Genomic DNA, 25,855 nt, shown 5'->3' with positions numbered 1-25,855 from the left:
CAACAATCATACTACGATATTACGCTTGTACCTGCTTATTAGCACAATGGCCGCGCGAACAATGCAACAAAAACAATAACAATGAATAACAAATTGAGTTATTAAATATAAAATCTCGGTGCAGATTGCAAACAATATTGTGCTGCTGCTAGGTAGTCAAATATTAAAATGACGCATGCAATTTTCCGGTTTTCCGACTTCCGTGAATTTGTTAAGGACCTCGGGAGTCCTCAGACGGTGTGTGGAAGCACGAATAGCCTTGTAACTTGACATTTTCGAGTCGTCGCTCCGCTCGAGTGGCGCATCGCAGCGTGCAGTCCTGAAGTGTATGTGCACAACACTCGAGACGCCGCCCCCGCTCATGTCGACAATGACTCGGACGACACGAGCACCGGGAAGATATCCGTCCACTCTTCGCGTAGAGCTACGTGCTCAAGTATTTGCATTCGTCTAATTCTCTCTCTGCTAGACTCATCTAGAGAACACACCCGTATGTCTGGATTCGTGTCGAAGTTGGTTATAATCAGCGCGCTTGCAGTATATTCAAAAGGGTTAGCGTATAAGTGAGGTTATGAAGTATCTATCATGCTATGCTGAAATATTGTGAGGTGTTTGTTTTTTTTTTTGTTATCAATTGTGCATTTGATGTGCATCGATAGCGAGTAACTTGTAAAAATAAATATAAACGGCGGAAATTTCTCATTTCTCATGCGATAAAGGAATAATTCAAATTTGAAATATTTTACGTGACAGCAGAACGCGATGGCGATGGCACCGGAGTTGCAATCGGAGATGGAGAGCGATACCGCGCCGCGACGTTGTCAACTTTTCATTACGCGCGTATTTATCTAGAAAGGATTCTCGTGTTCTTGCATTTTTTCGGGGCGTTTTGCCGTCACACACATATACACCCGCCCTCTCGCCGGCTGTCATATCGCCGATATATGCGCGCACCGGCGACGTGCATTAATACGCGTCGTGGCGGCGCGCAAACATTTCAGACGGCCCCCTCGGCGACGATGACGATCTCATTAATTCGTATTAAATTCTAATTGTAATTGCGCACAGCTCGCACATGCATTTAATGCACGTGTGACACGACATGTCGACTGCGCCGCCACGGACGCCTCAATATCAACATGTTTATTCTGTTTGACTTCTTTCAAATTAACTAATTAGATATTTTCATTTTGGTGAGAATGTGACGTCACCATGTGGTCGCATTAATTAGCTGGTTTACAAATTTGACGAAAACGCATTTCAACATGTAGGTCGACACTAAAACTAAAATGTGCAATAAACAAAATCCAACATGAGCATGATATTCACATGAGATGCGGTTTATCAAACGTGTTTGTGTATGCATGACTAAAGGCAGATCGTAATTATGTCCGCTTTTTATTATTTTATTTACATCTTGAGACTTTTTTAGATTCGAGGTTATGCATGAATCATGCGTTATCGGGCGCTATTTTCTGTCGTAAAGACCGACTACCAAAAGTTAAGTGCCTATAAAGATGATAAAATTACGTCAAAATAATGTATGAGTCGGTGACAAATACAAAAATTCAAGACTTCTGCTTCAACTCGAGAAAAAGAAAAACAATAACGATCAAATATATTGCCTATTTCGATGATAATTCCAAAATAAAGTTTACACACGGACAAAATGAGAATAAAATTAAAACGAAACCGAAAGCAGGGTCGAAAACAAGTCACCGAGTGAAATATACGCGTGGAAATAATGACGCCTATTAATAAATGCAAGATATTTATAAATCGCAAGCGGGCGCGACCGACAAGCCGGCGAGTGCAGGCAGGCAGCAGCTCCAGGAGACATTCGAACTTTTTATACACACTCGTTACTCACACGATCGCATTACGTTTTTCATTTAGTCGTAAATTTTACATTTCCATTTGTTTCAACATTTGTCCGATGACTATTATTTAAAATTCTTTTATGACTTGCACTACTTTTATTAATCTCATTGGTCATGCTTCTGTTCGTGTTGATATATTTGTTGGCTTGGCAGGCGCATAAATCATTAACATGTCGTTGGCTCGCTTATCGAATCCCGTGGCCGCACGTTGCAATTGATTTTAATTTCGTTCGTCATTACGCCGATTGCGAATGTGCGAATGTGCAAACGCAGCCTGCGGTGAGCGCCGCTGCGCTGGCGGTCCGCGTTCGGCGGCATTATTAAATTTAATTAACACGCCATAATTAATCTCGTAAACATACGCATCGGTGTATCATGTTATGCATAACTTTTTGCATCTTGGTGGATTTCCTGCTTGGTGGAATGAGATGCAAAATCTTCATTAATCATTTGTATCAACCCGGAAGATTAGAAATTATTTGAGTTTTATTTACGAAATTTTATTCTTGGTTGTGGTAAATTAATAGACTGCACTATAATTAGTGTCATAGACGTAGCTGGAGCTAATCTCGGAGTCAATCAATAATTTTAATAATCATCTAGTAGCCGAACACAGTAGTCCATTCGGCTGTCTGTTTTGTCCGTTGGACTTCCTCCTCGATAACGCGCATCTTCCTTCATCATTCAATAACAATAACAATAATAATCGAACGCATGCATCTTTGAATCGAAGGCAGGATTTACTCGTTTATTACGTCGAGCAACTCTATTCCTATTACTATTACGGTTGATTGGTACCGATACCGACGCCTCACTTGTAATACCCGAGGATATTACGATATTGTAAATCGAAAACCAGAAACCAGAAACGTGAATGTGGGCACACGATGTGCCGGACTCATCTTGTGCGCCACGACTGCGTGTGGTCTCTCCGTGGTGATATTTTCGCTTGATTACATGTTTTCGATTCTTATTTTACCTCGTCGAACGCCAAACGAACCAAACGTACCACCACACCACAAATGGACATTAGAAATTGATAAATAGCCATTTTTAACTGTGAAATTATTGCAGAAATATTTTTTATTTTTATTTTTTAAGCTTTGTATTTTTCCATTGTGGATGTTTTTGTTTTTGTGCTGTTGTAGGTACTTATAAAGAATATTCAAATTCAAATTACGAAACGAAAACAATGCGCTCGCAGCGTATTCGTGTAATTAACTTTAAACAATATATCAGTCGGTCTGTTTTACACGTGAAATGATGAATATAATAAGGCATTATCTGCCGGGCTGGATCTGAATGCCATAGCGCTAGCGCGAGCGCGAGCTAAATCTGCATTTCGCATTCAGCGCGCGCCGCCACAATTATATCAACTATCTCAACTATCGGCGATTTTACATGATCTTTGTTGCGGCGTGTTGATGTGCACCGGCCGCAACAATGTGGCCATGTAACAGACGCTTTTATATTATAATTAAAATGATAAAAGTTTCAACGGCACAGCGTTATTAAGCAACTGTTTAATAAGAAGACGAGATATCTAAGGTAATTGTTGAAATGTAGAATATGTGCATGCATGCATGCATACCGGAGTAAAACAACCAACCAGCCTGTTTGTCATTTCCCCGAAGTGCTGTTTTCAGCAGGAGGCGCGCGCGCGCCAGTTTAACTAAATGGCGTGGCGGCGACGCTCCAGGCCCCGCCGGCCTAGCGTCGATGTTGATTGTTGCTAACTAAGTTTGCTCACAAACAAGGTGGCACAATGTGTTTGCTCTACTTCGCTCCCAGAGTTGGAACATTACTCAAAACAGTCAAAACTAAATTGAACCAGTGTTCACCAAATTCATCGCACGCTGGTAAATTAATAAAATCCCACAACTTGTTGATTTAAATATATCTACGGCTAAGCTATGCGAACTAGAATAAACTGTTTGTTTAGCTGAAGTAGTATTTCCTGTACAGTGCTCATTTTTCATCTCGCAAAGGAGCGAAACGATATCGTTTTCGCCAAAAGTGCCGAAAGGCATCGTGGCAAACGAGCCGATGCTAACTGCGCTTTCTGGCTCGAGTTGATGGCGGCCGGCGATAACGCAAACGCCGAAACGATACGCCGCCGATCGCAAAACACTCCGACACGTTGCAACGCGCGCTCGCATTGTCGGTAATTGTTTTTACTGCACATTATTATTATATTTAAATTAGGAATTTGCATTTATATTGCGCTCGTGCAATTCATGCGGTTTTCTCCGCGCATATTGGACGTTTCGATCAGGAACAACTGACAACAATACTCAACTACTTTCATAGTTGTTGATAAATCATCAAAATTGTCTAGTATTATCACCTGAAGCAAAAATAAATTTTTATTTCGATCTGCTTTAGAAATATGGAGAAATTTTTGATTAATTTTATTTAAAATTTCGGTTACACTCTGTAGATTAGTCGTGTGTTAACATTGGAGTCGCTTACGCAGTCTTACGTCTTACTCGGCCGCTTATAATGTTGTTACGCGCTCGCCACAAGATAATTAAATTGATCTCATAATAAATGAACTACATTTGCGTGCCACATTGTTACAAAAAGTGTCCTTGTGCACGTACACGCCACACATGCAAGCAATAGATATTTTTTTACTTGTACTTTCTAGCTGGTGATAGGTAGATCGATAAAAGCCTTCTAATGGTAAAAATATCATTCAATTATCTACGATTTAATGATTGATACCTACAGCTTGCAATTGAAAATTGTAACATGAGCAAAAAACACTTGATTTTACTTCAGTTCAGATTCCCGATGCTTTTGCTACTACTAGCAACAGATGAAATTCGATATCTCAATCGGCGTCCACCTGAGCGTGAGCACCGCGTGCGCCATGGGTGTTTAGAAATAATTGAAGTGGTAATTGAATTTTCCCAGAACGCGCGACAAAAAAATAGCGTCCGACCGCAGCCAACCGAGCAGCAAACCGTGGCTTCTTCGCCGTTGGGGAAGGCAAAATAGGCCTGGGCGCACACTGGGAAGCGAAAAAAGCTACGAAGCTCTCTGCGGTGGGCAGCGCGAACAAAAAGGCATGAAAACGCGAGCGCGCAAGGTTGAAATCCAAGTCGAGTCGGACGCTCGAATCGAATTCGCGCAAAGTGGAATTCAAGCGGGGGCCCGCGGGCTCGTAAAAAGCGAACGCGACACATAATACCGCGCGAGGTGCGTTCGTAATCCAACGCCGGCAGTAATACGCAGCGAAACCGAATCTGCGCCCGGCGGTTTTTCAATTTCGGCTTGGTTTCAGTCGGGCGATCGCTTTCGACCTTCGGGGCCTTATCAACAAGCGGCAGGAAATGTGGAACAACATTTCGAATCAATCTTCTACACTAAAATAACTAAAATATTCAACCATAGGTAGCGCCTACGTCCCGGATGAGCATAAAATTATTCTCTCCACATAAACATCTTTATAAGCATAAAATTGTTAATGTTTAAGGCCTCAGTCAAGTTTATGAATGCATCGTGCAAAGAATCTCTTTGAATTCTCTTGTTTTAATGCGTTTGCGAGGGCAGCGCAGAGGTCACCATTGAATAACTCTCCTCGCATTAATTTTTGGCCCGTTGCGCAATTTCTATGCACGTCCCGCAACGTGGAATTAAAATTGTAAAAAAAGATTGTATTGCGATAAGATAGAAGACAAGCGCGCATGAATAGCCGGATGAAGATTCGTACGATGCAGCGCTGCATGCATCGAACGTCTTCATCGTTAAAATTTATTTATTGCCATCGATGCGTGCGTCTAATAAACATTTTTCACTTCCTCACAGTGTGCAACATTTTACTTTGGATTGTTTATTAGATACTAGTACTTGTACTTAGGTATTCACATACTCGGAATATTTATTGTTATTGGTGTGTAAAAGAACTTTTCTTGGTATTGTGGGTGTTAAATTTGTTTTAAAGCCCTGAGGAGACAAAATTCACAGTTAAATATTAAATGCATGTCGCAATTTAAAGTTCTAAGACCGATTTAACAACATAAAACCATTCGGATAGATTGAAACATTTCTGTGCGTTAACTAGCCATGTCGTGAATTTTGGTAGATGTTTAAATTCGCAGACTGACCGGAGTAAAAGTCTATAAGCGTAATTGAATGTCCACGGCGCGCAGCGGCCGCTTCGAATGTGGCATTTTCAGTAATTGACACCTACTTTATTTAGACACTTTAATAGGTTTCCAATTTATTCGGCGCTCACGCTTATGGTCGCGCCGCGGCTCGAGCTTGTTTGTCCAGCGTGCGGTGGTTCATTTAAATGCAAATCGCCGCGATTTATTTCGAACATTTGTGTATTTATTTATTTTTACGCGGCGATTCGATTGTGCGCGCGCGGTTACCGCGGACGAAATCTACGAAATCTACAAGTTACTCGCAGACTTGTTCTTGTCCCGCGTTTAATTAAGCTTCGATAAAATTAAGTCAATACTTGAAACTTGAAACATTCCCAGCTGACCCCGCTTGATTAGAAATAGAATGTAGAAATAAATGTTTCCATTTTCTTCGCACCTAAATATTTTTTTTATTACTCTAGAACTAGATTTTTTTATATTTTTTCATCGCAAGATGCGTGTTATTTATAGTTTTATTACTTTTTTTATGATTTGAATGCGTCGAAACAAACCCTCTCTGTGCGTCGCTGCTAATTTTGAAGTTGTCCACGCCGCAGTCATAACAATCGCGCGTATTAAATCAGCGCTAATAAATTCCATCCCGGGGAACACGTTTTAGTATCGAACGGGGCCCAGGAGAAGGCTCGTAAATCGAAATAGAATGCACCGTAAAATCAAATGTGTGTCAATAGATTTACATGTACACGCACCCATTTTCTATATAAAAAAATGTTCTTTGTGTCTTTGCGGCCGGTAAGAAAAAAATTAATAAATTTCAGAATATTTGCATTTTACAGTCTTGCATATTGAGTTATACGACTTGTTGCATTGCACGTGTGTCAAACGAATAATTAGCCAGCCATAAAAGTAGACATTAAGCTTATTACTTGATAGTTATGGGCGATAGTTGATCCCGGCGGCCGATAGCCGTAAATAGGTCAACGAAGAAATAAATAAGTGAGCGCGCGAAATGCGATGTGGGTGGAATTGCAATTCGCTCGCGCCCGACTCTCGAGCACAGCCACAAGCGCGCACGAACCGCAATAAACTTCAATCCGATATCATTAGCAGATAAATATTTATAAGAATGCTTTATGTCGACTGACGACTGTCGACCGTCGCAGGCACTTTTTTCCGCGTGTTTTTCTGTTTGCTTCGAACGCGCTCGCGCTGCTTGGGAACAGTAGCTTATTATATCTATAGCGAGTTAATAAACAATTCAAAGCTATAATTGTATTGAAGTTTACAGTAAACGACTATGTGAATAGTTTGAATATTCTAGTCGACGGCGCCATTTTGGATTTAAATTTAAATGTTGGGTAATGACAGGACGGAAACACACGACATACGCGACAATTCCGAGGTATAATCACACTTTTTACCCCTCCGGGGGGCGCTCGCGTTTGAAAATTCGCGAAATTGCAGCGCGCACAATGCCACTACTGAGTACTTTCGAGTCGTGTCAGTAATAGCTGCGTAGGTAGTTCAGCAAAGTCTCACTCGAGTGCAGATCCAGACTCTGTCGAGTAGCGAAAGATCAAAGGACCCCGTGCACAATCGCAGTCATCAAGGCGCGCATTTCGGTCCCGTTCCACGGCTTTTGTACTTTTCGCCTGGCACACTCTTCAACTCTTGCACACGGAGAAAAAAAAATGGCGAAAATCCGCGAAAGAAAGCGTCGAGCGTGCAAAGTGCGGAGAGATTTTCGACGCTTTTCACCGCACATTGCAATGCACCTCGTCGCCGCTGCATTTCAGCACGTTTCCGAGCGTGTCCTGGAAATCTCTTCGCTAGATGCATCAAGTGCATGTCGTAGTGGCATGTCAAACACTCGAGGCATACGCCTGCAGCAGCGGCAGTAGTTGCGGAGTGAAACACAGTCTGATGAATTTTTTGAGTTTTTCACTCGGCTGTGCTGGTTGAGGATGGAGGTTCTCTTTCATTACTTATTCCTCGGGCATGTGCTTTCTGGCATCTCGGGCTGGGTATAATCGCGACACTTCTTTCTATACAAGTCCGACATGTTTCTTTTTTTCGTGCTTGCATGTTTTGTGTTTGGTGTACTGCAATCTCTGAAAAGCTCACGGAAAAAAGTGGATACTTGTGCTTGGCACATGAATATAATAAGTGCAAGTGTTCTCTGCCAAGTCTGCTACATGTCTGAAAGGTTCAGACTTCCTAATGAGTCACACTTTATTAAAATCAGTAGCATTTTTTTAAATTTTGTTTTTTTACTTGGTAAAAACTGAAAATCAAATAAATGTGCAGCAATAAAATTGAATAAATACTCGTAGCGTACAAATGATGCTTGCAAATCGCCGCTAATTCGTAATTTATTGCCGTGATCTTTGCTCTCGTGTCCTTTTCCCTTCGCTTCTTTGCGCGTTCACCCAGGCTCTTAATGATGATATTTTAGCGCACATTAAATGCTTTAAAATGCGTTAAAAGTTCATTAATCATTTCGCGCTTGCGTTCACCGAAAATAAAAAAGAAAATAATTTGCGTGTGCAGATTTAAAACTAAACCTTTGCGAAAATAACATTATTGGTGCACGATTCGTAAATTAAACAGCGATTTCCTGCGCTGTGGCAGTCTGAAGAATTTTTTGTTTTTCTCGCTAATTTTGACGCTTTTTCTGCAGCGTTTCCTGACCCCGAGGGCCGCTGCACGTCCGCATCTTTTGTTTTCGCTCTCCAGCGGAGAGAAAAAAATTAACACACACTTATACAAAGGCGTGCGCGAAACAAAGGCGCAATGGAGCGCGCGCGCGAACAAGACGCGCGAGCTTCGCAACAATGAAAGGCGAAAGAATGCGCGCGCCCGGCGCAAATCTCGCGGTGCATACGCGGCATTGTCATCGACTCTCTTGCGCGCCGGTTCTATAGTTAGCGATACCATAAAACAATAATAACAATTATGTGCGCCTCGTTCGGCGTATAGATACGAGACTGGTGGCGCGTATACGAACGCGCGTTTTGCGCTGTTTCCGCTGCTGGCGCGCGCATTGTGAGTGCGCTCGGACACTCGACAATGCGAAATTATATTTAATGTGCCCGATTGTTTCTAATGACATGGCCAATATATCTTGTGTGTGCTTTTGTCGAATGCACGCGGCTTTAACTCGGAAACGCGGAGGTCTTGTACGTGGATTTACTGATTATGATTTGTATGCCAACGTCGAAATTTATTTGGGCGTATTAAATTTGATATTAAATCGCATTGAATTTTTTTCTTTGTAATCCTACGAAACAAACAGGCCAATAAATAAAAGCGAACATTTCTAGTCTTTAAGCTCGCGCAACGTAATGCATGCGCCTTGGATGTGGGCATGGGCACGCCAAAATCGAACAACAAGAAGCTCGGTGAAGCAGGTGAAGCGCTGCAGGTGTAGTGGACCGTGGGATAGCCACCTGTTATCACGCCGGGCGCTCCGTAGCCTCGCCCAACTTGTGTGCTCTAACCTCAAAGCGCCCAAGTCCAAGTCCACGCGAAGAGAAAAGACAACTCGGCTCGAGGCTTGAGGTTGTTGCGCGCACATACAATACACCCGCGGTCAATAACTCTTTTTTTTTCTTATTTTCTCCAATGGCTTTCGGTCAATAATAATAATGCATATAATAGTATGTGGCATGCCGCATACATATATCTCTTTGAACCTGAAATACGCTGTGAATTTATTCATTTGTTAGACGTTGTTGTAGTAGGTACAGGAAGCCGATGAGTGCATGCTTCTGATGCAAGATGCAACATTACGCGCGCATCAGATACACGCGTCGCCGCCAGCCACCACAATGCGTTTGTCGTCGCATGCGTGCGTACGCTGCGAGAATGCGAACGAAAAGCCATTTGCCTATCGATCGCCGGATAGCCGTTAACCCTTTTCGCCGATCGTGGGCAGGTATGCAACCTGCGTACGCAACGGCGACGCATTGCTTTGAGTACGCGTACGTGCATCCGCCATCCGTCAGTTAATAATTATTATCAAGCAAAGCCAAGTAATAGAAAATCAAAATAAAAATGAAAATCAAAATCAAAATCAAAATGTTGAAGCTACTTGCAACTAGTTTAATTTTTATTTTCTGTTGTGTTGTGCATCATTTAGAAGACGAGTTGAGGTCACTAGCAACGTAATAATAGCTTCGTGGAGGATGAGCAGGCTTAGCAGTTGACTTAAGTCGAGTTGATGCTGAGCAGAAGCTGTGGCGGCGTGCTGCAGCTTCTGATCTTCCGAGAGCGCGCACTGCATCACTACTGCATCATCGATGTCTTTAATTAGCTATCGTATTATTACACTCAATCAAAAACAACAAATCTGTCTTGTGAGTAGAGTAGAGTAGAGTCTACTTACTAAGCCAACTTAATTCTTTGATTCATAACAGACACTCTATCATTAAAAATAGGCATTTTTTTCTTGTGTTGTAAAAAGTTTTGAAATGGATTATCCTGGTTTAGGAGATATTTCAATCAAAAGAGTTTTAGTGCACGCATGCGTTGCTTATTTTCCATGCCTCCGCATTCGCGTGCCTTGTACTTACACACTACACATACACGCGTATCGCCTGGGCCGAGAGAGTCGCGAGTTATTTTCAGCGGTCAGGGCGCGGTCCATCAATCTTCATCATGCCCTGTTCCGGTCTATTTCTTAACGCCGGGCCGTGGCTCGCGGTGAAAAATGCGCTCGCATCGAGAATTTTGTTAATTTGGAAATTAGTTAAACCCAAAGTGCGCACGCGGCGTAAACAAATAAATCTATTCACAGCGCCGCACAAACTAGCTAGCAGTGTGGGTCTCTTGGAAGATAAAGTCGAGTTCGTTTTCGTCGCCTAATCGACGCGCTCCATCTTCGCTGCTTCTGCGAGAGTGCGCCCGCGATGCACCTTGGCGATAACGGACAAATTTCTCAATTAAGCGACGCATGCACACTCACCAAACGACGCCGCTTTTCAACGACGCGCGCGCGCGAACACCAAATGATGTTTTGATTTACCGCCGCGATGAAATAGTTTTCGACGTAATCACTACTCGAGCATCTGTGTCGACCTGCTATTATCTGCCATCTTATATCGCCTTTCAACATCTTATACTAATACCTTTAGGGGTTGACTTTGGGAAATCTTCACCTAAAAAAATGTAAATATTATATAAACATGCACCGGTGTTATTTATCTTCATTCTTATGGGTTTAACCCAAGGTTTTCAAAATGATTGATTTTCTAATCTTCAAATCAGCCCTGAATTTAAGTTTTTGACTTCACCTCAAAGCGGAAAACATAGATTAGATGGCCCCGGGTTGGCCAAGAAGTATTTTCCGAAATATGTCAGCGCCGATTAGGACCGCTCGACGAGCTTTGTCTGCGAACGCACGCGAGCAGCTGGCCGCTGCGCTAACTTTATCCGCGCGCGCTGCATAATCGGAGCGCGTAAATCTTCTTCAAAAGTTCTCGAATCGAGAAAAACGCATCTCGCGGGAGATATAAACGCGTGCGCGTGCACTCTTCGGCCGCAAGTGCAGCGCCGCCGCGTATGCTTTGAAAGTCGTTCCAGAAACGGCGGCATGCCGGAGTGCGCGTATTATGAGTTCAAACAGTGGCGCGACGATTAAAATAAATGCCTGCGGGGACATGAAACATGCGTGCAAACAAATGCCGCACGTGAAAATGCAACATTTCCAAGTTGTAAAATGTGCGTAAAATTAGAACAAAGCGAACATTCTATTGTGTTACATAAATTTAATTTCACTTCACTCGTCGACGACGCTCTCAACGCACACCGCTATTAAAATTGAAAATTTGCGCACCAAGGAAATGCGTTTAAATCATGCCGCCGCCATTCATTAACATACTAATGCTGATTTAATAAGAAGTTATGATTTCCCAGCTTCAATACTACGATGGTAATTAATTGACCGGCGGGAGAGCGCAAACGTTCATTTCGGACATTATCAGAATTATAATTATAGCGATTATTAGACTTAGTATGCGTAAATAATCTCGGTGCGCAAAAGCCGCAAGCCTTTTCATCTCAAAGCGGATGCGTTTATGTTGGCGATTTGCACGCGAAACGTTTAAATTGAGAATATTCTAATTAAATCAATTCTTTGACTTTGATGTTGGAAAAAATGCAGCAATTAATAAGCTACTAATGATACAGGTTCAAAAATCAAACAGATATCAAGTTTATCGTGGATTTTCTAAATGTTTAAAATGTTTCAATACTGGTTTTTCTGGGAACAGTTTGTAATTAGTATGTTAATCGGTAAATTTATTAGAATCACATAGTGCTCGTGTGAGCTTTTGACTCTTGACTCTCGCGCTCGGCAAATGAGCCGCGCGCTCATTTAAACGTTCGGCTCGATTAAAAAATGCGGGCAATTTCACTACCCTCTTATTTACCGTGGCGCAGCCTAATAGTTACATGTGCCCGTAATGGCTGCACTAGTCGCGGCAGTTAGCGCGGCTATTTATTAGAGTCGGCACACGAGCAGCTCACTCACAGAGCGAAGTATTAATTAAAATAGCTTAAAATATTTCGTCCTTCTCTGCTGCGCACGGTTAATCTACATATACGCCGAAATAAATTGACTAATAAATTAATTGATGCGGCACGCAGATAGATATTAATTAATTAACTCCTCGTGTATGGAATGTGAGTGTTTTTAGGAGCATCGGGAGCTTTTAATTAGTTTTTATTTACGACGAGTTAAAACAAAATTTTTACTTTTTTTATCAATTTTTTTTAATTTGATTGATTTGGAGGGTAAATAATAAATAATAAGGTTTAATAAATAAAAATTGCGTGTAATATTATGATATATGTTCAAAGCTCGTAAATAACCCCTCCGGAATAAAGTTGTATTGTGTAAAAACGTACACATAATGCGACACTTTGACATCGATAAATCGGATAACAGCATGCGACTCTATTTTAGTCTAGTTAGACGCGTTTTAACATCCCCCTAGAGGTCTAAAGTCATCCCTAGTTAGCACTAGACAACCCTAGAAACTCTCGACTTGCCAGCGTTTGACGGCGGCAACAATAATCATTATAAATGTTGCACTACCTGAGGCCCCGACGTCAAATTCGAGGCACACAATGCGCACAATGCCGCGATCGGTTTATTATAAATACCTATCGACATATATCAATATCAAGTGCATGCCTGCGCCCTGATCGGCTTTATTGGTGGTGATCGGGGTGCCCCTTGCTCTCGCCCCCCGAGCGAAACCGAAAACACGCGTGTAACATGCGGCTTGGAGGAGGTGGAGGGCTCTGTCGGTTTGTTTGCTATGTTTGGCGATGTTTCGCCGATGATCGCCTCGATCCGGATTATTATTGTCCCGTTGAAGTGCGCAGACAATACGTACGAGCCCACATTTTAACCATCGATATATTATCGATATTGGCATGTTCGGTTTTGTACTGCGTACAGCGCAAATCCTTGTTAATGTGTGTACCGAAACGATTTGAAAAGTTTGATCTATGATACACTAGTGGATGGTATTTAATTTTAATCGCTGCGAGTTTTAAAACTGTGCATTCACATCACATCACATCACTGAGTATATTTAAATTTTGTTAGTGCTTACGCAAGTTGTGCAAGTGTTAATTACGCAATAACAATTAAAAGCTTCGTTTTATGTTTATTATGCATCTGGCTGGCGAGGCTATTAAACGGGAACACTTGCTAAAATTGTCGCTTTTCTAATCACGATTCTATTTTACTTTGGACCAGTTTAATCCGACTTTCAACTTACACTTTACAATTTGCTGTTATTACAGTTTAATGAACCGGTAAAAGTATAAAATTACTGGTGATGATAAAAGTTAAATTTTGATTAGAAATTAAAATTTATTTAAAAACGTAAATATAAATTGCGCATTTGTGTAGGCAGAAGTTTTTGCAATCATCAATGAATGAATTCGCGCTCGATTGTCAGAGCAACCGAAATTTTATTGAATTTCAAATAATAAAATAATCGAGGCTTGTTGCTTCCAGCACCGCGCGCGCTTGAGCGCAATTTATTTATTTATGCGAAAATTCGCGCGCTCCGCACACAATGCGCGCGGAATTGCATTCCGCAATTACAAAACGCGGTTGCGTGCGCCGCGCGCGCCCGACGATAGTTTTATCGCGTTGATTTATTGCCGCCGCGTTTTTTTTATGCTGCAACTATCAATCGATTCGCGATTTAATTTAATTTATTAGGCCGCCGATCGCATTCGTTAACCGGTGCACTCGTTCAGCGCGCCAGCGGACCGAATTGCGAATGAAAAGTAGAACGTGTCGCGACACGTGCGTACATCAGACTTTTATTTTCCAATCAATGTGATTAGCAATGCACACAAGACATTTTTTTTTAGATTTTTTTTAATGAAAAAATATTTAAATTTTGATTCTGCAGGCAAATATTGTCTGGCGCAGCGGAATATCCAGACATGAAGTGCTTCTAAATGAATGAAGCATTCTTTACACGATTGCTTACCCACGGAGATTGCGATGATACGACATGCAACCGCTACCGCAAAATTTTGCAGACGGTACTCGACCCTCGCTAATGCGCTGATACAGTAGTATCGATGTGCGGCAATAAAAAAATTGCCACATCAGCACAAATTTGTATGCATGTGCAAACTCTTTTTCATAACCCAGCCATCCACTCAGCAGCACTCAACCTCTTAACACCGTGTACGTACGTTGAGTCGCTGACAATCAGTTATTTTTTTTTCTTTCGTCTTTCGTCGGGTTTGAAAAAGCTCGTATCATTCATAATTAAAAACGATAGGCTTTGTTTTAATCTGACGCGCAGCGTGTCGTTGGAATCACAATAAAACTCGGCGCGCTCGTTAAGTAATGCGCTCGGTGCGCTTGCACGAGAAGTGGAGGCGCGTTGTTTTTACAACGCGCACAATAGCGCGCCTACCCTCCGCGTGTTCATTGCGTTCGTTTGCTTTTTTCTCTCGCGAGCGATTTCACGCTGCGTTTGCACAGTTTGCGCTGTTTGCAGGAATCGTATGTGCACGCTGCCTGCTGTAACAATACAACCGGGAAAGTATTGTCGAACATTGAGCGCGTGCGAATGACATGCACAATAATCAATGAAGCACCATGTCATGGATGCAGGGTTGTTATTATTCACAATTAAAACTTTTATTGTTTTTATATAAAACTTGAATTTTTCGAAATTTTATAAAACGATAAATGTAATTTTTATTTTATTCGCGTGGTATTTTATGCATTTTTATTTATTCGGGGTAGTGAGCAATATTCGAATGTTGGAGGTGTGGGTTTTTTGTGTGTCCGGGATTCATATTAAGCATCCATCACAATAATTCCGTGCAACGTGGCACAAATTGAAATCCGTCGACGGAGCGACAGGCGGCAGCGGGGCTCTGGTGAGCATTCGAAGGCATTGAATGTTTTGATGCGCGAGTTCGCGCTCCGCCCGGTGGGAGTCTGGGGACGCGCTTCGGGGGGAAAAACGAGGAAAATAAAACAGAACGCCGCAGAGAAACCCCGCGGTTCGCGCGCGCGACATATCCATAGTCTATTGTCATCCGGCCGTGCGCGCTTCATTTTCATATTTTTACTTCATCCCCCGTTCACTGCTCTTCATTTCTCTCATGCTTACTTTCAAATTTTATACAATATGTTAACAAAAAAAAGTAGAGAAACAAAAAACCGAGTAAATAAAATTCTACGTTTTATTTTATTTTGTTTAGACACAGGATTAAGACTGAAATAATTTATCGCAACAAATTATTTTTTATAATTAAAATATTTTCTGTTAAAAATCGGAATATTCTACGTGTCGTATTCTTAAATATCCTTTGTAGCGCTCCCTTTAACGCCCGGTTAGTAGTACTTATTGTCATGCCGCCGCCTCTGCCGCCCCCGCGCTCTTCCTACCGGCGTCGAGTGGAAGCGTGCATGAAGAGGCGCGTCTGGGCCGCGCTCACCCCCGCGGCGCATATTATCGATCTTAATGACATATTCCTATACTCACCGCTCAACTCATAACTCTGGCTATCCAGCCGCCTCCCCATCAGGCGGGACCATCTCGTTTTCTTTTGTAATCAAAGTGCGTTCGTTTTTTTTTCTCCTCTTTACTTGTTCGATACCTACGGCACACAAATCACACTCGAATTTTTACGTTTTCTAGGGGATGCAAAACATAAAAGATTTTCCTGAAGGCGGAAAATTTCCATACGCACGATTAATAATAATAACATGTGACTGGTTTTCGAAGGATTCTTTTCCTTGCTTGGCTTTTTGTTTGCGATTTTTTCTCTTCTCGTTGCTCTGCAGGTCTTGGAAATGTTTCAAGTTTTCTTTTTGAAAATTTAGGGTCGAAACGGACGTATGTTTTTGTTGTTCTTCTTCTTCTTTGCGCGCAGTCTTTTTCATGTGACTGCTTTTCATGTGTGTTGTTTGGGGCGCGCAAAGTTTTCGCGAATAAATCTCGCGGCGCGTAGCAACGTGGAAAAAGTTCCATTATGTGTCCTTTCACGGCGCAAAAATATCCACTTAAAATTTTAATATGTTCGCGCTCAGCCTGCGCTCCCAAGGCTTGAAGGGTGTGTGCGTGTGCGCTGTTACGGCATCCTGCGAGTCCTCGAACGCGAGAGTTACCCCTAATTTGGTAGAAAATCAATAATTTCATTATTATCCTTTGGATTTTACTCGTGTTCGATACAAAATCATACGAGATTACATACATTTTATTATGTGAAGTTTTTTTTCTTCTCGGAAAATTTATTTAAGATTCTCATCAATGATTTATGACCCGTAAGAGGGTTCTCCACCTTATATAACATTGTATTTTATAGGTAGTAATAGGAGTAGGAGTATATTCATCGCGCGCAATCGCGAAAACCTATTAAATCCAACAATCATTTTCTCTCATTAACCATAAACATGTCATCCCTGATCGGATCTGAGTGTCTTCAATACGATAAAGCAGAACGAGCAGGAAAATCCATTCCGCCGTTGTCTTTTTCTAGCTTGGATGTGATGCGCGTGCAAGCTCCTTAGCAAGGATTGGGCAAAAGGCAATTTTTAAGGTTTTCCTCTCGAAGCGTTTTCTTGCATACACTCTCGCGCACACACGCTTCCACTCCTCGCGCGGCAGCGTGATCGATGGTTATTTTGCTTTGCGCGCATAGCAAATTCGGCGAAGAATAAGGAAATAACCAGACGCGGGCACACAGCGCCGCCGCCGCTGCCGCCGCCGAAAGCAAATCCGGATTTTCCGCGTTTTACTTTATTTTTGCCTCTCCTTCGTCTCTTCGCGGAGAGCGCGGCGGGTGCGGGAAGCATTCGTCAAACTGTCCGCCCTCCACACACTCACATACGATACGCGTCGGCGGTTGGTGCCGCCTCCGTCGCCCGATTCTCCTCTCTATGTATACGCCACACCACCTCCGACACGTGCCGCGCGTACATAAAATAAAGAAAGGCCGCGGAGCTAAAGAAAGAAAGCCGAATAGTGACGGCGGCGCGCTGCTGAGGAAAATCGCGGAAAACGATCGAAATCGATGTGTTTGCATCTCCGGCACGCACGGCGACGGAGAGAGAGCGTTTTCTAAAATGGCGAATTTTATTGCCGCGCGAGAGGAAATTGAAGAAAATGAAATTTTATAAAAAGTCGAATCAAATTTAATATTATATTAAAAGAAGGGGATGAAGCAAATAAAATCCTGCCTTGAATGTTGAATATTCGTAAATGTAGATATTTAATGATATTAAATTTTTCATTGAATCAAGAAGTTAGGTTAGGTTATGTTTATGGTAATGAATTAAAAAAGCGGCGCGACGCTTAAAGAAACAAACTGGGAAACAAATTAGAGGGATGCGAAGCGCGACCTGCCACAACTCTGTCTAATTTCACTCTTTAAAATACTTTCCCTTGACTTTTCGCGTCCTTCCTCATTTCCTCTTTTACTTTTCGCTCGGCGCTCATTATTCCCCTCGTGACCCAGTACTCAAGGATTTTACTCGCGCGCGCTCTCTCTTTATCACGCCGCGTTTTTTAATAAATGAGCGCCGAGCCCGAGTTTCCCGGCATGGAAATCGAGTGGCTTGGTAAGAAAAGAGCGCGTGCTTTGTTACGTTGCGAGGGTGGGAGTGAGACGAGAGAAGTGCGCGCGGGAGCCTTCAATTAGCCTGCCGCGCGACGCTGTACTTAATTACCTCCGGGAGCGTCGGGCGAGGGCGGTTCAAGGCCGCGAGGCGGCGGGTCACTGGCCCACTTTCCCGTTTTCCACGCCGTTCGCAATTAAGACGCTCGCGTCGACGGTCTGGCTTATTAGCATCGCGACCCTCGCAGCGAGACGTTGTGCTGCTTTCGCTCGCTCTGTGTTGTTCTGCAACCACCCCCGAATTTCATCAATTGACGCTCGACGCTAGTTTTGTTCATCCTTGTGGATTTTACGAGCTACGAGCAATTTGTGCATCGCTTTCAGTCATCAAATCGAGGGGAAAACTTACATAAAGTGCTTGGAGTTTAATTTTTTTGTTCGGAATTTATTTTTTTGTTTGTTTGCGCTCGGAGTAAATTTATATTCTTGGCATTGTTGGAAATTGCGCGAAGACGTCTTATGATAAATGGTGAGCGCGCGAGGTGATTTCTTTTGTGCGGACGTGAGTGGAAGACGCGCAGCGCACATGTATGCGGTGCGCGCGCGGAGGCGGCATGTGTGTGCCGACGGCGGCGGCAGCGGCCTACACACCCCCTAGATCGATCGCGCAGCGCGCGCGAGACTCTGCCGACTCCACCCGGATGAAAAATACTAGAGAGAAACGCCGTGCCGCCGCTGGTGGAGGATGGTGGTGTGCTCGTTTTTCTCTCGCTCGTTTTCTCTGCCGGCGCGGCGCTTGGGGGTGGCGCACACATGTGCACACACAGCTGCGAGCGCTTTGGCGCGCCTTTGCTAAACGGGGTAGAGAGTCGCAGTCGGCACGCGCACGCAAGCGCCCTCAACGTCATCAATACTTCACATTCGAACACCTACTCTCTGTGTGCAGCCGTCGCTGCCGCCACCGTCGCCAGGCACTAAGCGAGCACGAGCGCGCTCACTGGATTGGGCGGTTTTCTTTCCAGTCCTTCCAGAATATATATCTTTTTATGTGGAATTTAGGTGTACGCCGAATTTGGTGCTCCTTTCTTTCCTGGGACGCCATTTTTTTTTCTCTGTTTGAGCTGCAATCTTCAAAACACAATATTCTCAAAATATGGGATTAGGACGGTTGAGTTTGCACATGATAAATTTGCATATTACTGATCCGTGAATTTCGTACAACTGTTTGCTACCCGGTGAGCTTCCGTTTTTTCGGGCGCTGCGTTCTAATTGCGTTTAACCTTTTCGACCTCCCCTACGTCGGCCTCCCGAATGCTTGTTGACTGACGCCGCTCGGTGGCTCGCATTAAGGGTGTGCAAACACGAGCACGCGAATAATTTTTGCATTTTGTCTGACGCTTCACGTCCAAGGCATGCACGAAAGGGTTAGCTATATAGAACCGTTGGTGGCTTCTGCCTGCACCTCTGCATCTCATTACCGTCTCGCCTAATATTCACCATCATCCGACGTGCTTAACATATTCAAACATATTTAAATATTTAAATCAAACACAACGGCTCCCACTGATGACGTCTAGCTGGCAGTACCTAAACCCTCTAGGGCCACTGCTACCTATGATCATTATAATCATGTTTTGCTGTTTGAAAAAGGTACCTGATATCGAGTCGATAATGCGCGTAATCATTGTTGGCAATCTTTCGCACGATCGTTATTGAAAAATATCGATTTACCATTTTCGTGTTTGTCGGATGCACGCCGGGACAATGTTGGGAGTCGAATTCAGATGTTGCGCTGATATGTGTGGTGCTGGCTGGGAATGGAAAGGTGTTTTGTGTGCGCGGAGGTGATGGAGGTGCGCGGTGGTCGTTTCGTGATGAATGCGAAACGTGGCGAACACATTAGGTGCGGGTTGGCGAGATTCCGCGGAGGCGCATCATGATGATGACGACGATGATGATGATGATCGTCGTACGTCGTGCACACCGAAAACCTCGCATAGATTTAGTAGTTGTCAGGTTTGCCACCCGATTTTATATTGAGTGTTCTCAATAAATAATTAAATATTTAAAATTTTAATTTTAATAAAAATTCTAAATATTTTCCACCAAGCTTTGAATGATGATACGAATATTATACATTTCTAGCAGTTCTCTTCTGCACTCGTAGCAAGTTCGCACTCCTATGCGATATAAAAGAGTCCATTAACGTTACTCGGCGGAGTGTAAAAAGTATCAAGTTTTTAATGCACTCTTGCTGGCTGGCTGGATGACTGGTGGTGGCGGCAGAGGCGGCAGCGGCGGGAAGTACATAAGTGAAGACGTCATTCCCACGGCAAGATAACGGCCGGAATCGTGCGCCGGCACTCGCAGAAACGACGCTCAAACGTTTTCCTCGCGCTCGTTTTTTCGCGTCGCGCCTCGAAATATACCCACATACATATTTCCGTGCGCTGTACTTTGTAATGTATGTACGCGACCGGCGAGAGGGATGCAAAGCACTCGAGTATCGAACGCCAGGAGAGCAACTTTCGGAGTACTTACATTTGGCCCGGCTTAACGAAAGTTAGTCGTTAAAGTAAAGTACAAAAGTGAAGAATATAATTTTTCCACGAAGGTAAATCACCATCACCATTACTATAATCATTGCTAATCATTTTTTATTATATAAAATGATTGTATATTGTTTATTTAATTTTTGGGGGAAATGTTGCTTTCTTTGGGTTGTGATTTGCGTGCGTGAGCTCAGGTTGGTCGCGCGAATGGGGGGAAATCCGGGCCGATAAGAAAAATTCCAAGGAATCCAACGGGAACGCGTGTGGAGGGTGGAGTTTCGATATGTTTACACACGCGGCGAAGCGTTTTCCTATTTCCACCCCCCGTGCGCTGTCCTCTTGGCAAAAGGAAGCGCCTACTGCTCCCCGCCGAAAAGAAAAGACATCGAGAGAGTGTGCGCGACACACACATGAGAAAATCGCGCCGGGAAAAACATGCGTGTGCTGGATTAAAGAATTTCCGTCCGAAAACCACGCACACTCCGCCATTTTGAATGCCAGAAACGCAAGAAAAATACTAAAACGCAAATAATCTTTGAAATGATGACGCAGGGCTTTTGCGATAAGATGAACAATAATTTTAGCATTTTTGATGACTCCCACGCCCACACCTCACGGTCTTTGTGGAAAATTTTACAACCTCCTCATATTGCGCGTTATTATCTCGTCGGAGAAAATGTCTTCGGCTTGGAAGTTTTAGGTGGGTTTCGGGTTTCCTTATTTCCTTTGTGCGCGCCTGTTTTTATTTGATGTTTTCGCTCGACAATTTCGCGCGACGCCTTCTCATCTTTATTTCTTTGTGCGCGTCGCGGCGCACGGCCTATGTGGGTCTTCTATTTTACATTTTATTGCTGAGAGAAAAAAAGCCGCGAGAGAATATAAAACCTCCGACGGTGGGTAGGCGCGCAAGAAAATTTTGATTTTATGCGACACATAAGTATCCATGCATATAAAGGAAATCCTCGCGAAAAAGAGAATGCATTATGAGTGCTGAGATATGAAATGCGACTTGCTGACTCGAGGAAAAATCGCGCCCGAATTGGATCCGCCATAGTCACACACTCACACACAGAGAAATATATATACTTCTAAACACACGCAGCCCCTGGGCAGGTCCTGGCGGGCTGATGCAATGCAAATATTTCGTCCTCGACGAACGTCTTTCTTCGAAGGCGCCGGGAAAAAAGTTCGGGGGGCGGAGGCTGATATGTAAAATACGGCGGCGTTTCTAGCTCTCGCGCGCTACACACGAGAGAGAGCGCAAACAATTGTGTCGTCGTCGTCGAAGCGGGTGGTGGCGGCGGCGGCGGCGCTAGCGGTGAAACGAGGTTATAGCTATGTACGCTGCTCGCGCGCGCCACCCGTGTGTTGCCTAGACGACCGGTTGTTCCCCGCAGGTTAAAGCCTTATTGGATATGTTCATCGTTTTATTTTCGCCGAGCGTTTTTCTTCCCAACAACGTTTGCTTGTTCGTTCGGCTTGTGCAGGAGAAAGCGTTCGCATTTACATTTTTCCATTCTCCAGCCACCGCCGACAGAGTGGAGCTAGCCCGGGATGTGAGCTCGGCGAAAACCTCCCAGTTTTTCGATTTCAGCACACGTCTTCTCACACACACACACACACAGCGCAAATTCAGTAAATTTTCCTTCGTTATTTCTTCGCTTGTAATATGGAATATTCAACATTGTTACGCAAAACGAACAAAATATAAAAATCTAAATTTTAAAATACCCTCGGCGCGCTGTATTTATGAAAATATCTAGTAACATTTTAAATATAAAATTGAATTTTTTCTCAATTTCTTCTATTTTCTGGTCGATGCTGTGCTGACTTCAGGACTAGTCTTAATGCGCACCAATTTCCTTCATTCATCGCTCCGCGTTTTCCGTCGCCGGGGTCCCGCTCCCGCACTCGGCAGCGCGCGTTACTTATTTTTATTTCTCGCCCTCGAGCTACTTACATTTGCAACTTTGCCTTCGAATACGAATTCGCGCACTAAACAAATCCAATAAGCCATCGCGAGCGAAATTCTTCTTGCTCGCGGCTCGAATATTCGATTTGCTCGCCGCCACCATCGACGACGACTACGCGCTGGCTGCAAATGGATTCGATTAAATTTCATCTAATTATCTTTAAATATTAACTCGATACAACCGTACATGTTGGACTAGCTAGGCATTTGCGTTTCGTTATAATTTCGCGGCTCGCGCACCTCGAAAACGCTCGAATAATTTGGCATAATTTTCCAGCACTCGCATTCGTTATGCATGAATGTGAGCGTCGCGTTGTCATTAGACGGCGGCGCGCCCTAATATCGCGATGTCGCCGCACGTTCCTCCACAAGGCGCCGCCGGGAAACGCGCGCGAGCAAAAATGAAATAAATATTTAAACAACGAAATCACCTTACCTCGGTGTAAGCTGTTATATTAAATCGCGTGATGTTCGTCGTGTGCAAATAATCAGGGTGCAGGCATGAACTTTACCCCTAAAAACTCCAAGAATTACGTTCAATTATTCGCCTATGGTGTGGTTTCATTCTTTATCTTGTTATTATAAAGCAAACTTCTTGTTAAAAAAATTTAGTTTTATTTTCGGTTGGAAATTGACAGATAATTAATTTTGTGACACACTGTACACGCGGAAACTGTGTGAATCTTGCTGGCAGCGAGCATATTTTACCCCTTATTATAACAACGAGAAGCTTTCGTTATGCGTTGCTTTCTTCTTTTTTTTTTCTTTGCGTTTCTCTTGCATGCACACGACACGCAGGTAAAGACTCGACACAAGTGTGCTTGCTTGCCCTCGGCATCCACCACCAGCAGAGAAAAAATATACACGCCGAGAGAGTAGGATCAGAAGTCCCTTTTTCTTCCGCTTCTTCCGCTTTTTATTTCGCTGTGAAGAAGAAGAAGAGCACCCCTCTTCGTGCAGTGTATTTTTATGCGTGTGCTTTCTTTTTGCTTCTTGCTTCTTCACGTTGCGTTGCGCATCGCTGGGCTTCGGCACATCCTTAGGCCCTTGTCTTTTACGTGCCTCTTCACGTCTATTGTTCCGGCAGCGGCGACGGCGGCGGCAACGCGTGCTCGAAGATTCCGGCAAGAGGGGATGGCCGGATCTTTGCCCTCAGCTCTATTTAATGACGGATTTAAGCCAGGAGAGTCGTCTAATCCGACTAGAATTCGAACATTTCTAACATCTAAGCAGATTTTTCAATATTAAAAAAATCAAAATTTAGCGTTTTTGTTGAATCGTAGAATCGTCGTATTTTTACATTTCGTGCAGATTGCCTTTTCTCCGCGGCTCAAAGTCATCGAACGTTAGCGTGATCGCGAAGCGCAAATAATAGCCGAGCGACGCAATTAAACTTTACGTCGCTTTACGAGTTCGCAAACTCCCTACTTTAAGAGTCGATTAATATACACACACGTCGCGGCACTCGATACTTATTTTCCTCCTCTCGCGACGATCGTTTCCAATTTCCAATTTCTTCTTCGCGAGCAAGAGAACGGCCACATTAACTCAACTTTCGCGAAGTAGACATAACTAGACATAAAGAGATTTTATCGCTCGGAGATTTTTATGCTCGTTAAGGCCCGCCCTGCGTTAAAGGGATGATGATTTTTTCTTGTTTTTATTATTTCTTTTGCATCATTTTTTCCGCCATCGGTTTTTGTCCCTGCATTTTTATCGCTTCGTACACGTTACACGTCCTTTTTGTGAATCTCTCCGCTCTGGTACAGCACCTGAAGACAAAAAGAATGCGCCCCCATCAGTTTTTTGTACTTTTTTACAAGCGTCGCCGTCGTACACAGAAAGTATTTTTTTGTTTTCGTACGAAAGCAAAGCCAGCTTCAGCTTCGCCGAGCGGCAGATTCGGAATAAACGACTCGACTCGGCGCTCTTTGGGTGGAAAAGCGTGGAGGAGCGCGCGCGCGGTGGAGTGAAGCCTGAACGGGCGACGTTAGACGACGCGAGACGATATTGCGCTTCCTTAAAAAATCATTCGAACGTAAAAACAATCAATTTTAATATCGCTTTACGTTTACGCCCGCCCGCGCGTTATTTTCTCTGGTGCGCGCGCTCCCGACTTGCTCAATCTTCCGCGATGCCTGCGTCTCACAACGTCACTCTACTGCCGCCACCGTGCGCGATATTACATTCTTCCATGTACATTTTCAACAAACGCGCGGAATAAAGTCGTGCCGGCGACAAATGATATGAAACGAATACGAAAAGGTATCTCTTGAATGGAATCAAATAAAATTGCGATGAAGAAACAGAAGAAAACGCAATATTCCGCCAACGTAAACATGTTTTGATTGAATGTTGATGATTTTTTTTTTGCCTGCGCGCAGCACAACACGACAGGAGACAAGACTAGATGCAGATTGATGCCTTGCTTGCTTGCTTGCTTGTTGTTTGTGCGGTAGCACCCGCAAGAGAGGAACTCGTTTCAATTGTCTTCTCGCGTTGTGTCGGCGCGCTTCTTGTTATTATCGCGACTCCTACTCGCCGGCCGGCGGCAGAGGCGGCGGCATCGCGCGCATACTTTCCGCCTAGTCCATCGGAATGTGAACTTAATTAAAATTGCTCGCGTCTCGCGGTCCATTGTTGTACGCGCCATTATTATTCACTCCTCGCGCGCCTACAGATCGCAGGCGGAGATAATTTCGCGAGCCGCAGGTTCCTTGCTACTATCGCGTAGATAAAGGCACGCCGTCCGCGCGCGCGCGATATGCGCGTTTATTTGCAATTTTACTTTGATCAATCCTGCAATTACAATCTGCATCTATTTTCAACGCAATGCGCGCTGAACGCATCGCATCGCGGGTTGAGAGATTAACGTAATGATAAGAAAAATGTAACATTCGCTGTATTAATATTGCGCGCCTTGTTAGCGGAGCGAACAATTTAAATTCATGCATTGTTAGCTCAGGGAAAATATTTGTTTGAACATGGTTCTAACAAGCAAATATGCCAAATTTGGTTTTACATGTTTTCTCCAAATAAGAAGAAAATATATTTTTATTAAAAACCTATTTTTCTTTTGGTTAACAATCATAATATATCAAAAATTTTCACTCTTACATTGTATAATTAATGATACACCGTGGCGAACGAAACAGGTGATTAGAATTCTTCGTCTACTACCGGAATTATGTTGATTACACGACACCAACCGCAGTAGTT

General features: G+C 43.5%; 1 protein-coding gene across 14 annotated transcripts in view; it reads left to right on the top strand.

The window, feature by feature from the left end:
- The window catches only part of LOC135793344 (uncharacterized), a 127,006-nt gene that overhangs the window by 60,181 nt on the left and 40,970 nt on the right, over window positions 1–25,855 (top strand). The gene's annotated exons all lie outside the window — the stretch shown is intronic.

The sequence above is a fragment of the Atheta coriaria genome, unplaced genomic scaffold (genome assembly GCF_025399875.1).
Source record: "Atheta coriaria isolate IRGN ID8LTWV9N9 unplaced genomic scaffold, Caltech_Dcor_3.1 hic_scaffold_6_pilon, whole genome shotgun sequence".
NCBI classification, from domain to species: domain Eukaryota; kingdom Metazoa; phylum Arthropoda; class Insecta; order Coleoptera; family Staphylinidae; genus Dalotia; species Dalotia coriaria.
The sequence above is the reverse complement of the archived record's forward strand: the minus strand, read 5'-3'. Positions and strand labels throughout refer to the sequence as shown.